This window comes from Hoplias malabaricus, chromosome 4 (assembly GCF_029633855.1).
Source record: "Hoplias malabaricus isolate fHopMal1 chromosome 4, fHopMal1.hap1, whole genome shotgun sequence".
NCBI lineage: Eukaryota > Metazoa > Chordata > Actinopteri > Characiformes > Erythrinidae > Hoplias > Hoplias malabaricus.
Window position 1 is genome coordinate 10,485,866 of NC_089803.1, and position 8,337 is coordinate 10,494,202.

The following is an 8,337-nucleotide window of genomic DNA, read 5'->3' on the forward strand; positions in this document are numbered from 1 at the left end:
TGAAAATGTTTTTTCACGTGTAGCTTTTGAATGAGTCAAATTGATTGCTTTTTTCATTCTCTAGTTTTTGTTGGATTTTAAAAAACTGCTTGCTTTTATTATATTGTTTTGCTGTTTGCATTTTGCTGTTACATAGTATTGGTTTTTTTTTGTGTGTGTGTGATGGCACAGTTTGTTTTATTAGTAAAAACCTGTTATTGCGTGCCATTTATTTTCTCTGTACAGATTTGTTTTATTTCATTATTTATATTCTTTGTATTCTGTAGTTTGTTTTTATAATAAACAGAATATTTGCTTTTATTACATTGTTTTCCTATTTAAATTTGTTTTAACTGTAGAATTTGTAAATTTAAAAAAGCTGAATGTGTGCTTTTTCTTAATTTTTAACTTTTTGCATTGTTGTTAATAATTATTCAATTATTTTGGAATACAAATAAATAAATACTTTGTTTCCAGTGTACTTTACTTTTGAAAATGTGCTTTTATAAGGTGTCATTAAAAATACAAACTTTTTTTTTTAAGTAAATGCAATAAGAACGAAATTCTTAAAAAGGATGCCTAAAAATGTAGAGAAAGTGTCGAGATTGTTAGAAATCACAACAATTAGCCTTTATTTTAATTCACCGACTCGTTCATATTAGAACATAAACATATCGTTTATATCCCAATCAAATTTAGTGGAGATGCTGAGACTAACCTCATTATTAGCTAGGCAAATATTTCACTGACCAACCATATACTATACATCCAGGAATATATGTGACTTAAATTTTGTGTACATCATAATATATTACAGAATCGTATAAAATGCAAAAACATTAAGTTTATTTACAACTATTTCCACTTGCTACAGCCAGAGATTCGTACACTGCGTTTTCCGCCATGTTGACTATCAATCATGTGACTTTCAGAAATAGTGATGTCATTTGCCGGACTCAGCGATGAGATAGGTCTCGGAGGAGAGGAGGACTGACAAATGAGATTCACGGCCTGACGCTGTTGGAATTTTAGGGCAGCAGCGAACTGTTCCTCGGCCTCTAAGACAATCCACAGATGAAACGCAAGTGCAAGTCAGGTGTTCACTCCTCTAGCAGAGAAAAAATTATAAAAATCATAATTAAAATATACAGGAAGTGCAGAGTCCATGCTGCTAAACCGCAAGGCGATGCTAGCAGCTGAGGTAAGTAAACACTGGTTGGGTGCAGTGGGTGGAAACAAGCCATGACACAGTTGCTCTCTGACTACAGTGTCTCAGTAATCTGCCTCATGAGGACAAACCTCGGGTTGTCAGTGAGGCAGCTCACTAGGTTTTGGGACAGACACTTTGACTTAATCAAGGGGGGGGGGGGTGAAAACCAGAGGCGATTGCTCTAAGACTGCAAGGGAATAAGTGATCAAATATATACTGTTGTGTGTACATGTCATTGAATAAATATGCACTACAACGCGCTCAACTTTTGTTCAGAATCAGCTTCTTATCACTGGTAAATACGCTTTCCTCTCAATCATTCTCACAGTGCTTTAAACAGAGAGGACGCTGAGTGTCCACAGAGTTCAATTGCGAAGCAGCGAAGTGCAGGGAAACGAGACGAGTCATTGGATAAATGCTGGGCTTTGTCCCGCCCATCGGACACTCAGCGTCTCTGGGGGTCTATGGGGTAGTGGGCTGGCCTCGGCTGGCCCGGACGCTCAGCTTCTGCATGATGATTGGATGATATGTCTGAGGCTGAATCCCTTTTTGATTGACAGCGAAATGAGCGAATCAGCGATCCTTTGGTGTAAAGATCCGTGGGAGCACAGGCGGACACACTTCACATGGGCCAAGGCCGTTTAAGCAGCCTAGCTCTGCTGGCCATTGAGAGGACACTAGTCAAGTCCCTGGAAAAGACTCCTTGTTGGTACGACAGGGTCACAGATCATTTTCTTAAAAAGGAACGGAGGGTAGAATTTACGTATAAATAAACCGACACGTTTTATGATGTAGGCCGAAATTCAGCTTCCCCTCCTTGAAAGACCAGCATCCGCCACTGATGAAAACATATCACTGACTCTAATTCTGACATCATGTATGCCAAGCTTAGCCCCCTTTGATGTACTGCAGGGTCTGAGGGTCCCCCCACAGTCCAGTACGTGTCTCTCTGAGGGTCTGTGGTGTACTGCAGGGTCTGAGGGTCCCCCCACAGTCCAGTACGTGTCTCTCTGAGGGTCTGTGGTGTACTGCAGGGTCTGAGGGTCCCCCCACAGTCCAGTACGTGTCTCTCTGAGGGTCTGTGATGTATTGCAGGGACTGAGGGTCCCCCCACAGTCCAGTACCTGTTTCTCTGAGGGTCTGTGGTGTACTGCAGGGTCTGAGGGTCCCCCCACAGTCCATTACCTGTCTCTCTGAGGGTCTGTGGTGTACTGCAGGGTCTGAGGGTCCTACCACAGTCCATTACCTGTCTCTCTGAGGGTCTGTGGTGTACTGCTGGGTCTGAGGGTCCCCCCACAGTCTGGTACCTGTCTCACTGAGAGTCTGTGGTGTACTGTGGGGTCTGAGGGACCCCCACAGTCTGGTACCTGTCTCACTGAGAGTCTGTGGTGTACTGTGGGGTCTGAAGGTCCCCCCACAGTCTGGTACCTGTCTCACTGAGAGTCTGTGGTGTACTGTGGGGTCTGAGGGTCCCCCCGCAGTCTGGTACCTGTCTCTCTGAGGGTCTGTGGTGTACTGCTGGGTCTGAGGGTCCCCCCACAGTCTGGTACCTGTCTCTCTGAGGGTCTGTGGTGTACTGCTGGGTCTGAGGGTCCCCCCACAGTCTGGTACCTGTCTCTCTGAGAGTCTGTGGTGTACTGTGGGGTCTGAGGGTCCCCCCACAGTCTGGTACCTGTCTCTCTGAGGGTCTGTGGTGTACTGCAGGGTCTGAGGGTCCCCCCACAGTCTGGTACCTGTCTCTCTGAGGGTCTGTGGTGTACTGCTGGGTCTGAGGGTCCCCCCACAGTCTGGTACCTGTCTCTCTGAGGGTCTGTGGTGTACTGTGGGGTCTGAGGGTCCCCCCGCAGTCTGGTACCTGTCTCTCTGAGGGTCTGTGGTGTACTGCTGGGTCTGAGGGTCCCCCCACAGTCTGGTACCTGTCTCTCTGAGGGTCTGTGGTGTACTGCTGGGTCTGAGGGTCCCCCCACAGTCTGGTACCTGTCTCTCTGAGAGTCTGTGGTGTACTGTGGGGTCTGAGGGTCCCCCCACAGTCTGGTACCTGTCTCTCTGAGGGTCTGTGGTGTACTGCAGGGTCTGAGGGTCCCCCCACAGTCTGGTACCTGTCTCTCTGAGGGTCTGTGGTGTACTGCTGGGTCTGAGGGTCCCCCCACAGTCTGGTACCTGTCTCTCTGAGGGTCTGTGGTGTACTGCTGGGTCTGAGGATCCCCCCACAGTCTGGTACCAGTCTCTCTGAGGGTCTGTGGTGTACTGCTGGGTCTGAGGATCCCCCCACAGTCTGGTACCAGTCTCTCTGAGGGTCTGTGGTGTACTGTGGGGTCTGAGGGTTTGAATTAAATCTGTGTTTGCTCCTCTGTTCTTTTCCACTCTCCGACCATACCTCCACCTCTGCTCGTTCATTCATCGCTTGCTCTCTCCCAGGAGCCCCCATGGTTCCCGGGGCAACCTGGCTGACATCATGGCTCTGAATTTCCTCTGGACGCTGGTGTGTTGATGTTGGAGCTGTAACAGAACAGCAGCAGCAGTTTGTCCATCACTGGCAAGGCTCCGTCATGGAAACAGTTCTCAAAAAAAATAAAAAATAAAAATAAATAATAATAATAAGACCCTCATAAAATCACACTCATAAACAGACCTCAAATATATTCACAACAAACACACTCAGAATACACTCAAACCTATACAAAATCACTTGCTGAAACACTCAAAAAACAAAAAATATCCACAAATCACTTAAAAAGACACATAAAAAACACTCCAGGAAAACACAAAAAACAACTACAAAACACCCCCCCCATTTAAGAAAACACTCACAAAAACACACTCAAAACACACACATACTCACACAAACACTCACAACATACAGAAACAATCAAATACACATTTACAAATACACTCAAAACATTCACCTCGGCTGTATGCTGAGGGCCTTTGTCTTGTTAAGACGCCCATCTTTAGATAATATTACAATGTTTAAACACATTTCCAGAAACGTGGCTCCATTTATCAAAACTCTAAACAAAAACTTAAAAGAGTTTATTATTTGTCACGAAAATGAAACACAGCATCTCTTCTCAAAACTGATACCTTTCACTAAAACCCTACACACATCTGCTATATGCTTATCTCTTACAGAGCATCAAATCTACATTCATATGAGAAATTTATAACACTACCATTAAATGTGTAGATGTGTGCTTTGGCTTAATGAGGCCATGTCACATAGTCAAAGGCATGAGAGGAAAAATATATTTTTTTCTCATTTTGGTGAAGTTCCCAAAACAGCATTTACACTACTACATGTAAACTGTACATAACACAAAAGTGACCCATTTTACATCGGATGTAGCAAAGCAGTGAGAAACACAATATGGAAAAAGGGCTAGATACAAAAATGCCACAAAAGAAATGTATTTATTGCAAAATGCCAGAAACAGATTTACATCCTGTCACTTTTATACTCTTTTCAAATGATCACAAATGATTTACAAATGAGTGTGTACTGGTGCAACATGAGTGAGACTCAGTTGGGAATCAGGAAGTGGTGAATGGTGAAGGCCAGTGTTTATGATAATAGTGTCGGGATGGACTGCTGCCCTGTCCAAGGTGGGCTCCTGCCTGGGCCCAGTGATTGCAGACCCACCATGACCCTGAACTGGATGAAGTGCTTAAAGAATGTGAATGAATGAATGAATGATAAATACAAAGAGCAAAGGGTAGGTGATTTAAAGTTACCTAACATTAGTGTTTTAACTGTTTGGAGGTTAATTTGGAGGGACGTCAGTGTTTAGTCGTCTCTGTGTGTGTGTGTGTGTGTGTGTGGTGGTGGTGGTTCTCTTGGTGACTGTGTGCAGACGGTGTGTTTTACAGCAGAATTAACAGGCCCTGAGCTCCAGAGGTCAGGGATCAGATGCCGCTCAGCGGTGAGGATAATGTGCAGGAGCCGCTCTGTGTGAAGTCCAGCACTAAGGTTTGAGGTGAAGACGGTCCGCTCGTTCTTCCACTGAGGGACAGTTATGAAGCTTTTAACAACACACACACTCTGGACATCACTGGGCCGGAGCAGAAACAGAAACAGAAACATGCACAAAGAAAAAACCACAAGGAACACAGCAGAATAACCTTAAACCGAACATCAGGTCCAGCTCTGTCCACTCTAACATCTTCAGCTCTGTCCTCACCCTCACTGTAGAGTGTCTATCGGCGTCGCTGGTGTGGGACAGAGGTGGACAGGTGCCCCTCTGTAAAACAACATCTACAGTTGTGGAAAAGCTCTGTTCCCTGGTTAGTTTACGTTCAGAAGCTCCAGGTCTTTTAAGGTGGAATGGTGTGTTAGAGAAGAACGACTGTTGTTTGTATGCGGCTGAAGTTGAATGGTCTGTAAGCTTTTATTCACCGTTTGAATTACCACAGAAACTCATTTGTGACTCGAGCTCCTTCATGCAGTTAGCTCTCTTCCAAATTTAGAATTCATGTATCGAGGACGAACAGAGCAATACCCTCATCACAATTTGTGCTTTTCAATGTTTGGAGGTGAATTGTCTAAAAAACTCCAGATGCCTTTTCTCTGTAGAGAGAGAGAGAGAGAGAGAGAGAGAGAGAGAGAGAGAGAGAGAGAGAGAGTCTAGCATACCGGACTGAGACACTTTGTTTTTTGCCCATTTCCAGGCACTAGGGCTTCGTAAACACATTAGATCAGTTTCCAGTGCAAACTGGACATGTTTGAGGAACATGGAGAGGAAACATTTTCTGAATTTTATGAAAAGTGTTTTATTTATTTATATATTTATTTATTTAAATCATGACTGAAACCTTTAGTTTTAAAAGTAGTTGATCTCTGTGGATTTTCTGTGTCATTGTTCCTTTCTGTGGTTCAACTGAGTCTTGGTTCCTCTCAGTGGTTCTTCCTCTCGCTCTGAGGAAGTTTTTCTTGGTCACTCAGGGCCTTAGATCAAAAGTTCTGTAAAGCTGCCTTTTGTCTACACCACTTGCAAATGTGCCTTTTGAATAAAATAGGAGAGAACTGAATGTTTCTGTGTAAAACAATTGATTCTTTTTCGGTGGAACTTTTAGTGATTGCACAAGGGTGGTGTTTTTCTTCCACAGAGACCACTAATGTCCCCACCAGGACGGACTCTGCAATTTTTCCCCATTAACATTTTCGGACGAAGACGTCTCAACACTCAATCACTCACAATCATGAGAAGTGTGCACTTTGAAATGGACCCCGACTGGAACGAGAATGAGGGCCCATGCAGGATCCATTTAAACTGAAATAATGGAAAACACAGCAAAGTCCATCCATCCACTGGACACTTAACAGACGACAGAGAGAGAGGGAGAGAAAGAGAGAGAGAGAGAGCGAGAGAGTGATGACCTCCAGTCACGAGAGAGAGACGGAGAGAGAGATCGTTATTAACCCAAACTCCTGCAGTCTCTTCACTAAGGGCTCATTGATTTTTGGCCTGTTATTGCTACTGAACTCCAGTCCACAGGTGAGTGCACCAAACTAAAATCAATCTTAGGATCACACTTAAAATTACACGATAATCACAAAATTACCATTCAAATGACTCTCAAATCACACTTAAAATCTGTCAAATCAAAGGTAACATTGCACTCAAATGACTTATTAAATCAGTAAAATCACACTCTAATTCACGCTTGAGAAAACAACACACTCCGCCTAATCTGTTCTTTTATGGGGGGTTTATTGACAATGGAATTACACCATTTAAAGGGGACATGTTAAACCAGCTTTTAAAGAGGTTAGAATAGGTTTAGGGGTGATACAAAACATGCTCATGAAGTTCTTTGCACAAAATCTCTCTCCCATAAAGAGTTATCACCAGCTCTATTCTTGCCAGATTCAGTCCCTTTCAGAATGAGCCATTTAAGGGCTATGTGATGTTTGGCTGGTCACACCCACCCATCCTGTTTAGTAGGTGAGGGGTGGTGCCAGGTGGTTCTATGTAAATTTCTGTATTGTGACATCACAATAAGGGAGCCATACAAACGCTCATAGAAGCATATGATTCCTGACACCAAACTCTTTCAACTGACTCACAAAAAATGGATGGATGTTGTGTTTGGAGTATTTATAAGAGCAGTAAAAACCCAAGTGGAAATACACACACTGTTTGGGAGTCCAGTATCAGACAGCAGAGAAGTAAAGAGTGTAAAGAACAACAAAAGGACTTTATCTGTTTTTGTCAGGGGATGCATTAAAGTGGACATTGCAAAACTCACTTTTTGAATGCTTTTGCAGCTGACCACTCCTCCCATGCCTGCTGAAATAATGATTCGCTGACCTGAGTGGCCAATCGGGACTCTCTTCATATCCGCATTAACCTACACTTAACCTCTACACTATAACTACATTTAACCTTTACCCATCCTAAAGTTTACCTTAACCTAATTTTACCTTAAACCCTCACACTGACCTTCCTTAAAGATTACAAACAAAAATACAATTTCACCTTTAAACATAATGACGTATATTTCCCCATAAATACCTTAAATACATTGGTCCCCACATTGTGATAAATATCTCGACTACAAACACACACACACACACACACACACACACACACACACACACACAAACACAGAGGCAGCATGGTAATAAATAAGAGCCAGTCTCCCCTCAGGGCAGAGCTGCTGTTAAACTCGAGCTGTAACTGGAGTTAGTTGCTCATAATTACACACATAATGACTGTAATCACAATCGTTTATCACTGTCTGCATACCTGCCACACACACAGCCTTTGGCACATCACAGCACTGATGGAAGTACCCATGCTTCAGAGGACGATGGAAGTTGTAATTAAATGACTAAGGAAAAGGGTTTTATTTTCTTAGGGACATATTCACAAAGGCTAACAAGGAATTCTCTGATTATGCGGAACATACCCCAAGATGTTCAAGTCTCAGTGGTTGAAGGCCATGAGTTCTAGATATTAGAACATTGCAGTGAGGTCCATTAGTTTGGGGTAATAAACACCACTCCAACTCCCAACCACAAACTGGACTGTTCCATTAGAGGAATATGGTACATACAACGGTGGGGAGGCTTATGCATTTTTTTACACAGTGAGTAACATGAGGAGTGCATTGAAACTACTTGGACAAGCATGGAAGCAGCTGCACCA